The sequence below is a fragment of the Mustela nivalis genome (assembly GCF_964662115.1).
Source record: "Mustela nivalis genome assembly, chromosome: 19".
NCBI classification, from domain to species: Eukaryota; Metazoa; Chordata; class Mammalia; order Carnivora; family Mustelidae; genus Mustela; species Mustela nivalis.
In genome coordinates, this window is record NC_139038.1 from 23926956 (window position 1) to 23944941 (window position 17986).

A 17986-nucleotide genomic window follows, 5' to 3' on the forward strand; every position below is an offset into this window, starting at 1 on the left:
TTTGCGTACGTCGTGACGCAATCTTCCACCCGTTCCTCCCCGCCCCTCTTCTATTCTCCCTCCTGGAGCTGGCGGCCGGCGGGGTTACCGGAAGTGATGATGCAGGAGGCGATGGAGGGGGCGGGGCTTGGGGGCGGCCGCCGCCGGTGGGCCGCAGATGAAGAGGAGGCGGCGGCAGTGGTGGAAGAAGAGGCGGCGGCGGCGCGGGTAGGGAGCCTGGAAACGCGAGCGGGGATGGTAGGTGGTTTGGACCCGCCGGGCCGCCGTCGTTTCCAGAAAGGGTTTGACTGGAGGAACCTCTGGAGCAGCTGTGAGTTTGGCGGGGGGTTGAGGAAAAGCGGGGAGCATTGAGAGATGAAGGGGCGGGGGTTGGGTACCTTCGAGAAAAGGGGGTGGAAGGGGAGGAGTGGAAATCAGCTCCTTGTCTGGACTGGTGCCTTTGGAAGAAGAGGCTGTGAGGGGAGCCTGTGGCGTGTCAGCCTCAGGGCTCAAGAAAACTTACCTACTGTCCCTGCCTCCTCACCGCCAGCACCGCTCACCCCAGGCCTGGGAATCTAGGGACTGGAGCTGCCCTGGCGAGGGTCGCAGGCTCTGGTCCTCTGGCCCGGGTGAGCGCTGTGAGGTAGGAGTCCAAGCGGGAGGTGGTGGGTGAATCTCCAGCGCCCTCCTGCCTCGTTTTCCTCCCCACCCCCATCTTTCTCTTTAATCATTAACAGCCTTGGAATTAAGGGGCTCAAACCTGAAGGCCTTTCTATGCACCTTTGCTATAAACGATAACCATCTGTGCCTGAGGTAATGGGGCTGGAAGCTTTGCCTGTATCCTGTATAGGAAGTGGGACGGGGTGACAAATGTATTTTTTTTTTTCCATTCTCCTTCACCCCTTACCTTCCCCCATATACACCCCTCGTTTCCACGTCAGTTCTCCATGGCTAGGTGGTAATCATGGTGTTTTTTTTTTTGTTTCTGTTTTTCCTTTATGGCACTTGGTACCTTGGTTACCTGTTTTGAATTTGGTGTTCAGCCTCTTTCCCAGATCTTACTGCAAGCTTTGTAATACTTGAGTTACAGGCTGTGTCACATCGGGAGTACCTCTCAATGCTTGGTAGCTCTAAATTAAGATGAGCATTTTCTCCTATGAATACTGGAATTCCGAAGCCCTTGCAGGGATTCCTAAATGGCATCATAGCCCAGGAATCAAAGTCTCTTGTCCTAAATACTTTATGTGTGAGGAATTTACATGTTGTCAACTCTTTCCAAAATGATTTGATGTTGGGCTAATTCTGGATTTCTGTGTTTCTCTCCACCCACACTTCATGAGGCACTTCAGAGAACAGAAAACCCCATATTACTTTTTTGTTTCTGCAATTGGACAATAGCTCTTTTATCTCTTTCTCTGTTTGTGTGTGGGGCACACAAGTCTTCAGTGACACATTTGGCTTGTGCTGATTTCTGTCTATTTAGCTGATTGTTTGTGTACAGATGGACTTAAATGAGAAAATGTGATCTGTTTTGTTTTAAAAAAGAATATAAACCAAAAACGGAAAAATTATTTGAAGAAAGCAGAGAATGTTTAGGAAGATCTCTTTACTGATATTCTATTGGTTTAAAAAAAAAAAATCAAGTAGTGCTCTTTTAGCTTGTTGTAGGAATTTTAGAGTGAAATGTAATGATGATTCCTATTTTGGTATTGATGTTTTCTTTGGAAGTCATCTGTTGAATGTGGAACTGTGTTTTCTGAAGAACTTTAAGAGATAGTGCCTGAATTTTAGGGATCCTTTGATTAGAGCGTGTCCCTAAATCCTGGCCCTCTATAACTGAGTTTATGTGTGTTGCTAGAAGAATTATAATGGATCCCATCCTTCTCAGCAGGGCTTTCAGGCCTGATAAAACAATATTTAATGATTTGATTGTGCAAGTAACAGCATGTTTAGATGTTTGACAGAACTGTCACAAAAGAGAAGAATGACTCCTGCTCTCACCTTAATTGATTTGGAATAATTGAATAAAAAGTCCAAAATTCATTCATGCAACAGGCATTATTGACCAACCATTATTTTGGGCTCTGGGTGGACGAAGTTGCATGCAAGCATAAGGTCTGAGCTCTCATAGAGCTTACACCAGAGTATGTGGGGACAGAAGAAATAAGCATATAAATCCGATTTTGGTAAGTGCTGAAGAAAGAGTGATGTGACAGAAAATGTCTGATTGGGAGGCAGTCAAGGAAGCCCTTTTTGAGGAGGTTAACACTTGCCCAGCCATGCAGGTATAGAGGAGGAGCCTTCCAGATTCAGGGACTGGCTAGGGCAGAAACTGACAGGAGTGACTTTGGCTAGTTCTAGGGTTTGGGAAGAAAGGGGTAGGGTGGAGAAGGTGGGTGTAGGGAGGTGAGGGAGAACGGGAAAGGCAGTAACAGCTAGAGCCTAGTGAGCAAAGAGGAAATGAAAAAGTCTGGGTCAGAAAGGTGGAGGCTGGGCTCAGAGTAGGTAGGCAAAGTAAGAGTAAGAAGAAGGAAATAGCGATGTACCTTTTTGATCAATTCTTTTCCTAGAGTATTATCACTTATTATTTTTCAGGTACTGTTGGACTATTGCAATTAAAAAAAAAAAGTCATCGTGCTGAATGTGGGAGAGGAGGCCAGGCAGCTGTGGTCACCTGGATCTTTTCTGGCAGATAAATGTCAAGCTGTGTTCAGAATTCAACGGAATGTTCAACTGAGAGCACGCTTTTTTTCCTTACAGAATTTTGTCTTAGAAGCTGCTCTTTAAAATTGCATAACAATTGTCCTGTATATGTTCTAATATATGAATCCTCCTTAGTTTCCAGCCATTTATGAATTGAGGGTTGAAGATTGTGCAAAGGATAATAAATACCCCTGTTGGTCTACAGAGATGTCCATCAGGATATGTTTCAAGTTGTTTTTTGTAGGGAGGTTTTATGTTGCAATATTTCCATTCTTGTCTGGTCTGCCTGCTGACTAATAACACTCAGCTGAGGTGTAGGTTGGTGCTAAAAGTTCACTCAGTGGATTACATTAGATAAATGACCACTGCGGGCTCAATCCTACTATGTCCGCATCTTTGGGCTGGCATGTAACCAGGGGATGTAACCTACTTTTCCTTCTGTTGGGGCTATTCATCTCCAGTAGTCAGCTGCTTTTCAGCCTCACCTTGACCAGATTGTCCACTTGAGAAGCCCAATCAGGACTCCTCCTTGATTTGGCCCTCTTCTGCTATGTCACAGTGGGCCGAAACAGAAAGAATACACTGTTTTTTTTCTTCTGAACCCCACAACAGTGACTAGTGTGTTCTTTGAGTGAATTGGCCCTTTGAGCCATGTGGTTGAGAGACTTAAATGTTGCTTGGGCTATTTGTAGTAAAGTCCATATTAGAAATGCTAAATAAGGGGCACCTGGGTGGCTCAGTTGTTAAGCGTCTGCCTTCTGCTCAGGTCATGATCCTGGGGTCCTGGGATGGAGCCGTGAGCCCCGTGTCAGCCCCGTGCGAGCCCTGTGTCCCCTGCTCAGTGGGGAGCCTGCTTCTCCCTCTCCCACTCCCCCTGCTTGTGTTCCCTTTCTCACTATATCTCGCTCTGTCAAATAAATACATAAAAATCTTTAAGAAATGCGAAATAAAACCTTTAAGTGTTTGGAGAAAAATTAGAAATTGAGGACTATCACCTGTTTTAAGTTCTGGTATTTTACTAGCATTGGTAAATGGATTGTGAGAACTAATTTGAATAGCGCTTGCTGGGCAGTCCTGGGGGTAATGAAGGGAGTGGAATACAGCATGGTACTGAATTACCGAATTCCGACTTGAATACAAATGGAAAGTCTTTTAGTTAGCAAGCTAGTGACAAAAGTGAACAGCTCGGACCAGGCAAACAATAGGCTCCACTCTCCACACTGCAGAGTAACACAAAGGAATGGAGAACTGATAATGAAATGTATATAACATATATATACTGGGCTTTGGTCTGGGTTAAAGAATTTTGGACTTCATAGGCTAACGCTGGACTTCAAATGCTCTAGCCAGTGGGTTAATAAGGTGTCCACTATTCATCTTCGTTTCAGTGGTTTATTATAATGAAAGTATGAAAATATCTTGTAGGCTGAAATGTCATCAGCCAGTTTGGAGACTGGTGGCTTCTTTCTAATTTCTGAAAGGGGGTGGTTGGGTAGGTGGGGACTTGAACACAGGGAGAAGCCATTGACTCCTTCGTTGGCCACTGATTGAGTTTGGGGGAAAAAAATCCACAAATCTAAATGAATTTGGAGTCTTGGAGCTGAGCTAGCCTTTTAGTATAGAGTACCAGTTGATTTCTTTCTTAAACTTTGGGGGTTTTGGGACACTCCTCTGAAAGACGGGCAAGCTAGGGAGCCAGTTGATGCCACTCACTCTTGAAGTTGTGGTGTTCTGTATTGCATTAGGTGACTTAAAATTAATCTGATATGGCTACTGTTTTGATGTCTGTGCTGCAGTAAGGAGAGTTAATTGTACACTAGCTGCCAGTTGTTTTGAGGTGAAGATGTGGTAACTCAGACTGAAGCAATGGTAATTACTTGGTAACTCCTATTTCCCCAGCTCTTGATAACTTACAATTACCTCTTTGTGTCTGTTTACAGATGTTGATACCAGTGCACCAGGACCAATTCTCCCTAAATCTTGCACGTGTTCTGAAGCTCTTTGCACAATGGACCAGGGTGTTTGTGTGTGTGTTGTTGTTGTTTTGTTTTTTTATGGACCAGGTTATTTGAGTTCGTGAGTTTCAATTCAAATCTAGTTTCTCTGGTTCTGGTGTCTGTTTTTCTAGGTTATGGAGGGTCCTGTTTCTTTTTGGGGGAAACAGGATTACCATAGCACCTGACCATTTAATTAATGAGTGATTACAAACTAGAACTCAATTTAGCAAAATGATGAGAGAGAAGGTTGGAAGTAGCTCAAACTCTAATTCTTTGAAGTTGTGATATGCCAGAAGGAAAAAAAAATGGGAGGGGGAGAGTCCCAAGAATCTTCTTTAAGATGTGCATGAATGAAACTTTTTAAAAATACCATACATCAGAATAGAGAAACCCAGTAAGTCACTTCTTGATTAGCCCTTGTGGTGGTAAAATAAGCCACCTGTGGCCAGTGCCCTGGTACCAATCTGAGTCTGTGGGAAGGTAGGCATCATGTTAATGATGGGGGTGTGCGTGGCTTTGCTCAGGACAGATCTGTGAGCTGTGCTGTGTTGTTGGGTTTGGGGCCGAATTGCAGCTTGGAACCTTAGATTATAGAGCTTTAGGAAACATCATCTGTGTTCCTGTTCTGCCCTGCTGGAGGGCTCAACCTGAGGATCTAGGGACTGGAAATAATTCTGTCACTGAGGCCTGTAGATCCAGATATGATGACTGACAGAGAATCTTGGATAGCAACCTTGCAGGACTTCTCTTTTTTTTTTGGAGAGTGTTTAGCATCTTTTGTAGCCACTGTCCTAGTCTCTGCCTGTCATTCCAGGAGACAGAATGCAGGAAAGACTTGCCCCCTTATTTTATTAATAGATTGCTTCCATCCAATCAGGATTAGAGTTTGGTTATAAGTTTTAGCTCTTGTTGGTTAATGAAGAGTTTGGACTCTGCCGTGTCTACTTAAGGTGTGTTGGTGTGTGATCGTAATTCTAATTCTGAAGAACACTCAAGTCTTCGCATTTACTGAATTGGATGTAGCTCATTCCTCTTCCTTCAGTTTAGGAAGAAGCAGGAGAAAGACCCTCAAAGAACCTTAGAATATCTAGTGTGCTGTTTTTTCGCACTGGAACCCTCTTGCAGGTCATTGCTGGAGTACACTGTGGTGGCATGCAGGGATTTTGCTGTCTTCTTCCCATTTTGCCCCACTATTCTTCACTCTGAAAGTTAACTTTAATATTGTTATACTAGGATGCCTGGGGGGCTCAGTGGATTAAAGCCTCTGCCTTTGGCTCGGGCCATGGTCTCAGGGTCCTGGGATTGAGCCCCGCATTGGGCTCTCTGCTCAGCGGGGAGCCTGCTTCCTCCTCTCTCTCTGCCTGCCTCTTTGCCTACTTGTGATCTCTGTCTGTCAAATAGATAAATAAAATCTTAAAAATATATATGTTCTGTTCTATTGGGCTTCCCTGGAAGATTTCAATCAAACAGAATGTTCTGAGGCTGAAAACAGGTTGAAAAGCAGTGATTTTAGTAGGGAAATGTAAATCTAGAAAGGTTATAATAAAAGTTGCTTAAAGTTATAGAGTCAAGTACTGGCAACTATAGGACTAGAATCAGGTCTTCCCTGTACTAATTTTGTTTTCGCATTTACACTGCCTCATACGTGTCCTTGTAGGCACTTTGTTTGGGTTTGATTTGAATCCTTGTTGTTTGATCTTTTTTTTTTTTTTTTTTTTTTTTAGAAAAGATTTTATTTATTTATTTGACACAGAGAGAGCTCACAAGTAGGCAGAGACATTGGGGGGGTAGGGAAGAGTGGGGAGAGCAGGCTTTCTGCTGAGCAGAGAGCCCCGTGTGGGGCTCTGTGCGGGGCTCTATCCCAGGACCCTGAGATCATGACATGAATGGAAGGCAGAGGCTTAATCCACTGAGCCACCCAGGCGACCCTCTTTGGTTTTTTATATATCTGTGGTTCTTTTCTCAAACATTTTGAAGATAAGTTAGCAGGCATGCTGCAGAGAATACCTATGCAAAATGCTGAACAGATTACTTCCTTTTCCCTGTGACCTGCCCTGGAATCTGAACAAGAAAACCTGGGTATATCCATTGATATAACAGTTTTAGAATAGCTCCAGGAAATAACTATAATGGCTATATCCTCCCCTCCTTTTATTTTATTTATTTATTTATTTTTTGGTAAAGCAAATTTGTTTTCATTAAATCTACTTTCATTTATATCTATTTGATGATTACCTAGTGGATGCTCCACATTTATTTTTTAGAGAGGGAACGGGGGAAGGGAAGGGAGAGACAGAGAGAGAGTTTCTGGTGGACTCCCTGCTGAATTCAGAGCCAGACACGGGGCTCGAGCTCATGACCCTGAGATCATGACCTGAGCTGCAGCCAAGAATTGGATCCTGGGATGCCTGGGTGGCTCAGTTAGTTAAGCTTTTGCCTTCAGCTCAGGTCATGATCCCAGGGTTCTGTGATTGAGCCCCACACTGGGCTCTCTGCTTAGTGTGAAGCCTGCTTCTCACTCTCCTCCTCCCCCTGCTTTTGTTCCCTCTCTCACTGTCCCTTTGTCAAATAAATGAAAGCTTTGAAAAAAATGTATTTACTTGAGAGAGGAAACACGTGCATGTGTGTGTGCGCAAGTGGGAAGAAGGGCAGAGGGAGAGAATCTTCAAGAAACGCTGCACTGAGCACACTGTGGCTCATTCTCAGGACCCATGAGATCATGGCCTGAGCTGAAACCAAGAGTCGAACACTTAACCAAGTGAGCCACTCAGGCACGCCAGCTAGCAGCTGCTCTTCAAACAGAAGAAGGTTAACAATACCACTGCAGGGAGGGTGCTGACATTCTAGTAGCGTGGGTTCTGTGTGTTAGGATCATGAACATGCTTGAAGTCCCAGGCCCTCATAGGAGACATTTTTCTGTTTCAGTGACATTTTCTTTCTTCTGAGTGGAATTCAAGAGCAATTAGTGATAGAATGAATGCTCTGTGTCCATTTTTAAGAATGTTTCCATGGTTCTTTTACTCCTAGTAAATTAGTTTTTCTTTGTAATAACTAGTCAGTGGGTTCAGTAATTTACTCAAAACAGTTGGTTTACAGCTGATGCCTGTCTATGGTAAGGAGAAGTTTGTTTGGGGGTTTCCTAACAGTTTATGTAAAAGTCTAAAAACTTCTAAAGGCATTTAGATAGGTAGGTTGAGTTGTAGGGGAGGAGGATGTGTAGGACAGCCCGAGTGGGGGTTATTATGGGCTGGTGTATAGGGTGAAGAGAAATGCCCCCACCAGGGGTCCAGCTGGGAAAGGGTAGAAAATGATAACAATGGCACAAGCTGGGGCAAGAGTGGGTGGGGAAGGAGCAGGTCCACAAGGTTGCCCAACTCCAGGGAACACCGATCACAAGGAGGGTGGGACAGGGAGCCTGTGGAGTTTGGTAATCCAGTGGCCCCAACCAGGGCTGTGACCACAAGTATTCTTTCCCATTACTGGAAAGTGTATTTCTGATGGGGAGGGGTGAATGCAGGCATGCAGTGTCTGGTTTGACCAGATTGGTCTTAAAGATTGCTTGCAGAGTGCTGGCCTGTTTTTTGAGATCTCTGTCTCTTGATTTTACTTTTGACAAATCAGAAGCTGGTAAACAAGAGGGAATGTGATGTCCCTGGGCACATTAGAGTTTGGGTAAAAGTACATAATGTAGCAAATACTAGGTGATGGCCATTGTCATTTAAGAATATCTACTATCCAGGGCGCCTGGGTGGCTCAGTGGGTTAAGCCACTGCCTTCGGCTCAGGTCATGATCTCAGGGTCCTGGGATCGAGTCCCGCATCGGGCTCTCTGCTCAGCAGGGAGCCTGCTTCCTCCTCTCTCTCTCTCTGCCTGCCTCTCTGCCTACTTGTAATCTCTCTCTGTCAAATAAATAAATAAAATCTTAAAAAAAAAAAAAAAAAGAATATCTACTATCCAAAGGGAACAGTTTTACATGGAAACTATTGAAGTAATTTCTGGTTCTCTCATGGAGACTATAATAAATGTGGAGTTAAATCACAACTAAAAGTATTAAAGAGTAATCATTTTTTACTTTACATTTCTACAACATTCCATGTTTTCTTTAGCTGATCAGATTAGTTCGTAAGTCTTTTCTCTTAAAAAAAAATTTTATTTTACCAGATACTTGTGGATCTGTCCATAGAGCCAGATTTCCTACTCGCACTGGAAATGGCAAGCAGTGCTCCGAATTGGTGACAGCTGTAGATGTAATGATTAGATCAAGCAGGGAAGTGGCTTCTGAGCCACCAGTTTAATTGGTTTTAATGTGGGCCTCTTTTTCTGAGGTTATTAGTTACGTTGTTCCAACAACAATTGACACCACCTGAGTGTCCAGCAATTCAATTCTGATACAAACTGCCTGGAGTTAGTGCATACCCCCAAGTTAATGACTCACTCTCGTAAGATTCTCCCTGATACCAGCCACAAGTATCAGGTAGCCTCAGGGTATCTGCACTTCTGCGGGCAGACTGTAAATCCGGGGTTCCTCGCAATTGCCCTCCCCCAAGTTCAATAATTACCAGAACATGTGACTCACGGAACTGGGGAAGGTGTATTTAGGAATATAGTTTATAGTTTGATTATAAAGGATACAACTCAGGAACAGCTGATTGGAAGAGATGCATGGGATGAGATATGAATTGGCACAGCTTTCTTGTCCCCTCTGGGCATGCCAGGCTTCCAGCACATCACTGTGTTCAACCAACCGTGGAGCTCCCCTAGCCTGGTTTTAGTTTCAGTTGAGGCCCCTTTAGTAGGCCCAGTTGATCCAATCATTGGCCTGGTGTTTGAGCTCCAGCTGCCCTCCTCTCCCCTCTCTGGTGGTCTGGAGATGGGACTAAAAGTTTCAACCTTCTAATCAATGCCTGGTCTTTCTGGTGTGGCCAACCTCGGTCTTGAAGCTATCTAAGGGGCTTCCCTGAGTCACCTCATTAGCATAAACCCCAGTGTGGTCCAGCAGGGGATCCTTATGAATAACAAAGGACACTTCTTTCAGTAAGGACAAACCAGGAGTTTTAGGAGCTGGTGCAAACTGGGGACAAAGACCAAATATGTGTATCTATCTATTTTTTTCAAATGTATTTCTTAATTAACACATTAATACTCCAGCTTTGCATTGCATAAGTAGTAATGGAATAAACCTACCTAAAATTGATTTAGGTGATAAGTAACAGGATGCATTTACTGTTACTTTGATGGAGTTTTTGGTTAAAGTGCAAATTGAATAGCTTCAGACTATAAAACAACAGATATGTCCCTCCTCAGTCAGTATGAATGGCATTCCCAGAATGTGTTACTGTTTCTTGAATACTTCACAGGTGCTCTAGCTCTGGACTTCCCTAGTGTAAGAAATGAGCTCACTTTGTAAGATATAAAATATACAGAATTTATGTTTCCTTTCAGTGTGACTTTAAAAAGATAGTGCAGTGGTTAAGAACATCAGCCTAGTCGGTCTGGGTTTGAGTCTGAACTTTTACCACCTACTTACAATTTGATGTGGGATGAACTACTTAACATCTCTAAGTCTCATTTTTATCTTCTTCATATATATAAACGGAGGATAATCATGGTAAATAGTTGTGAGGATTCAATAAGACAGTCCGTTTGAAGGATATGGCACAGTGCCTGGCATAAATATGAACATCTAAGAACACGAGCTTTATTAGCTACATGCATACAGAGCTAAGCTCACCTGGGTTGACAACTCCCAAGGAGCCAGGATCTCTGTCATTTTATTTTTATAGGGGGATGTGTGAGGCTGTGTGTGAAACATTGCTGGGCACACAGTAGACATAGGCTATCTATCACTTGAAAGTAAAACCTGCTCTGGGTATCAGGGAAGTATAGGAGTGACTCTGTGATGGAAACTTCCAGCCTGTTTCCAGAGCTGGCCTAAAATCAAGAGATGGAAAATCTTCCTGAAACTGTATAGAGCATGCGTGAGCAGTGGGGACCAGGGCTCTGTAGCACAGGTACTGTTGAACCAAAAAATGGGAAACTGATCCAGGAGACTTTTTATCTTTACAGTAGACCTTGAGGTTTATTGAGTTAGGCAAAACTACATGAGACTTTGGGAAGGAAACCGCAAATTTATTTTAGCTGGTGCAGAAAACCTTTGAGAGTCAGCTGGCAAGTACCATATTGTGTGTGTGCTTCTTAGAGGCTGTAAAAAGCCCAGGTATACTGGTAAAGAGCTTACTGGCTGCTTGAGGTTCACTTGTTGGTGAACTTCACCGAAGTCAGTCTCTAATTCCTGTCACTCACCCATCTGGAACTTGTACTCTGGTGGGACCACCACTGGATTAACTTTAGATCCTATTTAGGCCTCTGCCATCAGTTACTATGTGTCTTTGGGCAAATTACATCCCCTCTTTGAGGCTGTTTCCTTAACTGTGGCATAGGATTTGAGACTAAATCACTGTTTCTCAAAGTGTGGCATTGGTTACGTTTTTACTGTATCTGCTGCTGAAATGAGTATTCAGGAGTGGTATTTTTTTGTACTGTTGATAGTACATGGGATTTTCAGTGGTACATGGATGAGTATTTGTTTACTAGTTCTGTATTTTAATGTGTATTAATGAAAACATAACTAGCATGTCAGACCTTTGTCTTCATGGATAGTGTTGCTTAGGATGATGTTAACATTTTTTTTTTTTTAAGATTTTATTTATTTGACAGAGAGAGACAGCAAAAGAGGGAATACAGGCAGGGGTGAGTGGGAGAGAGAGAAGCTGGCTTCCCGCTTGAGCAGGGAGCCTGATGTGGGGTTCGATCCCAGGACCCTGGGATCATGACCTGAGCCGAAGGCAGACGCCTAATTACTGAGGCACCCAGGGGTCCCTTTTTTTTTTTTGAAGCTTTTAAGAAAAATATTGGGGGAGCAGTAGTTGGAATGGTAAATGTATATGGAAGATCATAAAGGTTGTCTAGAAAAGGCTGAAAATTGGAATTTCTGAGCTCAAGTAATTCTGCAGTACTACACCTGCCTAAAGTCTTGTGGTGATGTGGTGGATTTAAAGACTTGCCTCATTCAAACAAATTGACAGCTTTCTATTTCTGCATTCATGGTGAAGATACCCATAAGTAAGCGATGTAGAATTTGAAATATTGTAGATATTAGTAGTGATGGCTTTTTTTAAAGAATGAAAAATAGGGGCACCTGGGTGGCTCAGTGGGTTAAAACCTCTGCCTTCAGCTCAGGTCATGATCCCAGGATCCTGGGATTGAGTTCCGCATCAGGCTCTCTGCTCAGCAGGGAGCCTGCTTCCCCCTCTCTCTCTGCCTGTGTCTCTGCCTGCTTGTGATCCCTGTCAAATAAATAAATAAATAAATAAAATCTTAAAAAAAAAAAAAAAAGAATGAAAAATAAGTAGCATTGCTTCCTCTTTCACCCCAAGCAGTTTTCCTGTTACCTGGATCGATCTTTTGTCCCTTTCACTCTTTGGGGTTGGGACTCCCCATGGAAGCAGCTAGGAATCTGTTCTGTTGACCTGCAAATGCCAGTCCATTCTCTCTTTTTTGGCCAACCCTCTTTCTTGAATGCACGTTAGTGCATGTATTCTGGGTTCTGGAAGGCAGGGGCTCTGCTATATCTTAATGTCTCGTTTGTTAATTTCAGCTGGTAACTTCTTCAAAGGTACAGTGTGACACGTGCCCTAAAATGAAGCTAAACACTGAGAAAAACTATTTAAATTTTATTTCATGGGATGCTTGGTAGCCCAGTTGGTTAAGTGTCTCTTTTAGCTCAGGTCATGATCCCAGAGTCTTGGGATCCTGGAGTCCCGCACTGGGATCCTTGCTCAGTGGGGACCTGCTGCTTCTGCCTGCAGCTCCCCCTGTTTGTGCGTGTGTGCGCCCTCTCTCTCTCTGACAAATAAAATCTTTAAAAAAATAATAAAAATTTCATTTCACTTTCTGTCATATTGCTCTAATGCAATATAGTGGGGGGTCTTGAGAAGTTAAATGAGCAGTGGTAAAAATGAAACAAAATTATTGTAGGAGATGCTTTCTTTTTAAGTAAAGCCCCAGAATAAAACTGAAATCTCGATTGTGTAAGAGGAGCCAAGAAAGTTGCTTTCAGATGTAGTCTATGGTTACTTGAGTTTTTTTTTTTTTTTTAACTTTAATTACCTGTGTTCCCTTGACATTTTCTGTGTATCTTCACACTGTCATCTTTCATTATATACTTTGGTTGTTGGCCTGTATCTGCAAGTGATTTTGTTCTATAATTACTTTAGCATAAAGGCCCATGCGTCTGGTATGGCTCCGTGTAATAAATTGTTTAATGTTTCAAATTACAATTTTAAAAAATTGTTATAAAGATGGTTCCATGTCTGTTATCTTTCTGTGCCATGTGTTATCTAGTCAAGATGAGGTCAAAATAGAGCAAAATGGTGGTAACGATATAGCCCAAGATTATTTTCCCTCCTTCGTTTATTTAATACAGAGTTTCTACTTGATTTCATAATGAGAAGCTCTCAGATGTTTCCCAGCTGAGGTGAAATCTAATGTTCCAAGCCACAAGCCCTCATACTTTGTAAGTTTTGGTTTTGTCATTCATACGGTCTTGTCTCCTGAGAGAAGTGGTGACTTGTGGTATTTGGCATGTTGGGAAAGGGCAGAGAAGCCTTTACTCAGGCCTGTATTTTGCAGTATTAAAAAATCTCTTTTCTCACTAAAATCTGTTTCATGTATGACATTCATCCTTTGTGCAGATTCACAGGACTGCCTTACTCAGAGTAGACATCTTCCGGAGTCCATTTCCCTTGGTGCAGAGTTTAGTCATTATTTATAGATAACTGCTGATGAGTCTGGGGAAATTCTGAACGGGGCTGGAGGGGGGCTTGTGACATTTGCCCTTGGTCTCTAGACTAGGGTTTGCACAGCTAGAGTGGGGTTGTTTATTTCCTTCTCATCTTGGAAAACTGCCATTGGATCAATTGAGTCTTGGTTAAGATTTCTTGTGGCAGCTGAGTCTTTGGGGCTTTAAAGATGAGAGCCACATGAAAGACTATTCTTTCCCAGTCAGGCAAATAATTATCTCCATGGTAGGATAATCTCTACAGAAGTGTAAGCATTCAAGACCACACACTTAAAAAGATAAAATGTAATTTAGATCAGAATGAAAGATGTACAAACATAGTGGTAGAGTTCAAAACCTTTCAAGCCATTCTTCCATGTTTCCAGCACTTAACTGGAGTAAGACCACTGTGGTCTTCTCATGAAGTAAACTAACATTTTAAATCTTGTAGGAAACTTGAACTTTCATGGTAACTGGAAGTAAAAAAAATACACATATGTAATCAAAGACTTTAACTCTTAGCTTTAAACCTCCCTAGTCAAAGCAACCAGAATAATTCTATGCAACAGGTAAAAAAATCTTTCCAGTTGCTTTTTCCCCATTTGGAAGGATACAGTTTTCCTTCCCTCTAAGTAGTTTAGCCAAAGTTCCTCCTCTTTCTGATTTGTAGCTTTACTATTTGCATACAGTGCTTAGGTTGACTCACTCAACACCCAAGTTCTGCAGGTCTCCAGCATTTAGTGCTTGTGACTCAGCCTGGTTAAGCAAAAGAGCTTTTGATTACGTAGCAGCTTAACAGAACAAAACTTTTTTAAAAACACGCTTTTAATAGCACTCTTGATTTCCAAACAGATACAAGATATTTTCTAAGAGGAACCAGCCTATGTAGTTTTCAAATTAGTTGTATTTGAGCAGGGGACCAGCTTTCCCAGGCAGAATGTGGATTATTCATAGGGAACTTCTGATACCCAAAACTTGTCTTGTAACATAGGATAATTTGGCCTCCAGATTTGATGCTTTCACCATTGTATTCAAAGTGAAGTGTGTGTAGTCTGAATTTTTCTTAAGGACTGAGCCTGGGGTTGGGGACTCTAGAAGGAGTCAGGAGAGGAGTCCTGTGGGAGGTAAAATCTCAGCTGGGCTTGAAAGACACAGACTAGGGAGTGAGATGGCATTCCAAGTGGAGGTAACAGTATTTGTAGAACTACAGAAGTGGGAGAAGCTGTGGCGCTTTGGGGAACGGCAGGTGTTTCAGTATGCCTGGGGGATGCAGAGTGAAGGGGATGGGGGGAGTGACAAACTCCGAAGGGCTTTCTTTGTATGCCTTACTGAGTTTGTATTCTCTTTCGTAGGTGAAGGGGAACTAATAAGCAATTTTGAGTAGGGACATGGCATACTCACATGGGGTGTGTCTGTGTGTGCGCGTGTGCGTGTGTGTGTAAGATCATGTCAGCAATAACGTGAAAGAGGTTGAAGGGAACAGTCCCAGAAGTAGGGAAGCTATCGTGAACGTGCTGCGGTGAAGATGTCAGGGGCCTGAACTGTAGGGTTACTGAGGATGGGCAGATACTCAGGAGGAAGAATTTACAAAATCTGGCTTAATCTGATAAAACGTGATTGCTTGCATGTCCCACACGGATCAGTGGCCTGAAGGGTGCCCTCTTCCATACAGTCTGAACTCAAAGACCCAGGCCGATGAAGATCCCACTATTGTGTGTTGTCTTGGTCACCGTGGCACTGGGAAAGATGGCTGGGATGTCACGTGCCAGTTCTGTGCTTCGGCTTAGAAATGAGAAGAAACACATCTGCCTACAGCTCATTGGCCAGAAATAGTACATTTCCCCACCTCACTGAAAAGAGGCTGGGAAATTGGGGGAGCAGATGGACTGTTTGGTGAGCTTCTTTGTGCCACAGTGTAGGGATTTGAGTGAGGCGTTTTTTTCTGAGATGATTTCTTCATCAGTGTAACTCTAGTACCAGCCTCAGAGGACAGATGTGGCGATTAACTGCTGTCATGACTCTGTAATACCTGGTATTGTGTCTGGCACAGTAAGGCTGTTTGTTGGAGGGAACCTTTAAGTTCGATCTTGAGATTGAGATTTTCTCATTATGGGCCGTATCTAATTAGTGGGTTATAAACAACAATTAAAAACCAAACTAAAGGAAAGAAATAGCATAGAGTGAATCTTAGAAATGAGGGTAAATGCTGCTTCATGAAACTTTTGAGTTATACCTGTATTTACATACGTGTCTTTGGTCAGGAAGGGAAGTGTTCCTTCTCAATGAAGGCTGTGCTTAAAGTTTGAAAGACACTGGGCTATATAAAGCCTTACACATACCAAGCAAAAAACTACTCGTGTTTTATTTTAAAAAAATTTGAGGGGCCCCTGGGTGGTGGAACTCCTAGACGCTTGGAACTCTTAGACGGTTAAGCATCTGCCTTCCATTCAGGTCATGGTCTCAAGGTCCTGGGATTGAGTCCCATGTCTAGCTCCCTTCTCTGTGGGGAGCCTATTTCTCCCTCTTCCAATGCCCCGTCCCTCTGCCCGCCCCACACCACTTATGGTTGCTGGCTTGCTCTCTGTCTTAAATAAATAAAATCTTAAAATTTTTTTAAAGATTTGATTTTTTTTTAAAGATTTTATTTATTTATTCGACAGAGGGAGAACACAAGTAGTCAGAGAGGCAGGCAGAGAGAGAGGAGGAAGCAGGCTCCCTGCTGAGCAGAGAGCCCGATGCGGGACTCGATCCCAGGACCCTGAGATCATGACCTGAGCCGAAGGCAGCGGCTTAACCCACTGAGCCACCCAGGCGCCCTAAAGATTTGATTTTTAAGTAATCTCTACACCCAGCATGGGTGGGATTTGAATTTATAACCCTGAGATCAAGAGTCGCATGCCTGGCCAGGCTCCCAAAAGAACTACTCTACTTAATATGTTTTTTTGAAAGAGGCAGTTTAAATTGCAGTTTAAATTTTCATATTTTTAAAAGAGTGGATTTGAAAAGCAGTATCTTTAATTATGAGAAAGAGTAGAACATGGGTTAGGATTTTAGCTTTGTCACTTGCTAGCTGTTTATCCTTAGGCAAGTTACTGGTACTTTCTGTGACTTAGTTTTCTCAGGTGATGATAATACTTATATCATAGGGTATGTTTGTTGGGTTAGTGCATATGTGTAAAAGTGTTTTGAAATTGATGGATATTATGTTGTAAAATTTATGTAAGCATTTGTGGACATTATTGTGTAAAAGTGGCTCATACTGAGCATGTAGGTAGATTTGTGCAGTGCACTTGGTACATAGTAGGTGCTTATTTTACATCAGATTCCTTTTTAAAAGATTTATTTATTTTAGAGAGAGAGAGAGAGAGAGAGAGAGCATGCAGGGGGAGGGGCTGAGGGAGAGGGAGAAAATCTTCATCAGACTCCCCGCTGAACACAAGCCCGAAATGGGATAATCTCAGGACCCTGAGATCTGACCTGAGCTGAAATCAAGAGTTGGACACTTAGCTGATTGAGCTGCTGAGGCATCCCTACATTTGCTTCTTTAGAAGATGTTTGTCAGGTGCCATTTAGCCCTTTCCACGTTACCGTATGCATTCCCTGTCTTCTTGGAACTCCAAATATAAGATGTGGTCACTGAAATCATAGTGTCCTTTCTCTTCTGTGGACTTGTTATTTTTGACCACCTGTTTGGGAGCCATGAATGTTCATGTTCCTGAGGAGTAAAGAATATATAATGCATTGAATGCATCTTAGGAGTAACAAATTGTCTGTTATGATAAGGTGTCATAATAGACAATTCTTTAAAAATTCAGTCAGAAGAAATCACTGGGGAGAAACCAGTGAAATACTTTCTGGTTTTTATTTTTACTTATTTTATTTTTTATTTTTTAATTTTTTAAAAATATTTTATTTATTCATTTGACAGGCAGAGATCACAAGTAGGCAGAGAGAGAGAGGGAGGTGAAAGCAGGCTCCCTTGCTGAGCAGAGAGCCCGATGCAGGGCTTGATCCCAGGACCCTGGGGCCATGACCTGAGCCGAAGGCAGAGGCTTAAGCCACTGAGCCACCCAGGTGCCCTTTTACTTATTTATTTTTAAGATCTTTTTTTTTTTTTTTTTTTAAATTTGAGAGGGTGAGTGAACAACTGGGGGGTGGCGTGGAGAGCAGAGAGGCAGAAGCAGATGCCGCTGCTGGCAGGGAGCCAACATGGGGCTCCATTCCAGGACCCCAGGATCATGACTGGACCTGAAGGCAGACGCTTAACCCACTGAGCCACCCAGGCTCCCCTAGTTTCTGGTTTTTAAAAAATGTTGTGACCTGTTAAAAACCAAGTATCAAAGTTGTCTTTAAGATTGTTAGGTTGAGGGGGCGCCTGGGTGGCTCAGTGGGTCAAGCCTCTGCCTTCGGCTCAGGTCATGATCTCAGGATTCTGGGATCGAGCTCCACATCGGGCTCTCTGCTCAGC

At 43.0% G+C, this 17986-nt stretch overlaps 1 protein-coding gene across 7 annotated transcripts in view; it reads left to right on the forward strand.

The window, feature by feature from the left end:
• DCUN1D3 (defective in cullin neddylation 1 domain containing 3) overlaps positions 1-17986 on the forward strand; it is a 39988-nt gene that overhangs the window by 325 nt on the left and 21677 nt on the right. The window contains exon 1 of one of the 7 annotated variants that reach the window (XM_082713962.1): positions 123-207. The exons of 2 other annotated variants lie outside the window; for them this stretch is intronic. The gene's annotated coding sequence lies outside the window, so the exon portion shown is untranslated. Of the gene's footprint in view, positions 1-122; positions 311-529; positions 623-13165; positions 13255-17986 lie in introns of those variants that run through there. 4 more of the 7 variants (XM_082713961.1, XM_082713960.1, XM_082713965.1 and 1 more) reach the window with 4 other exon arrangements.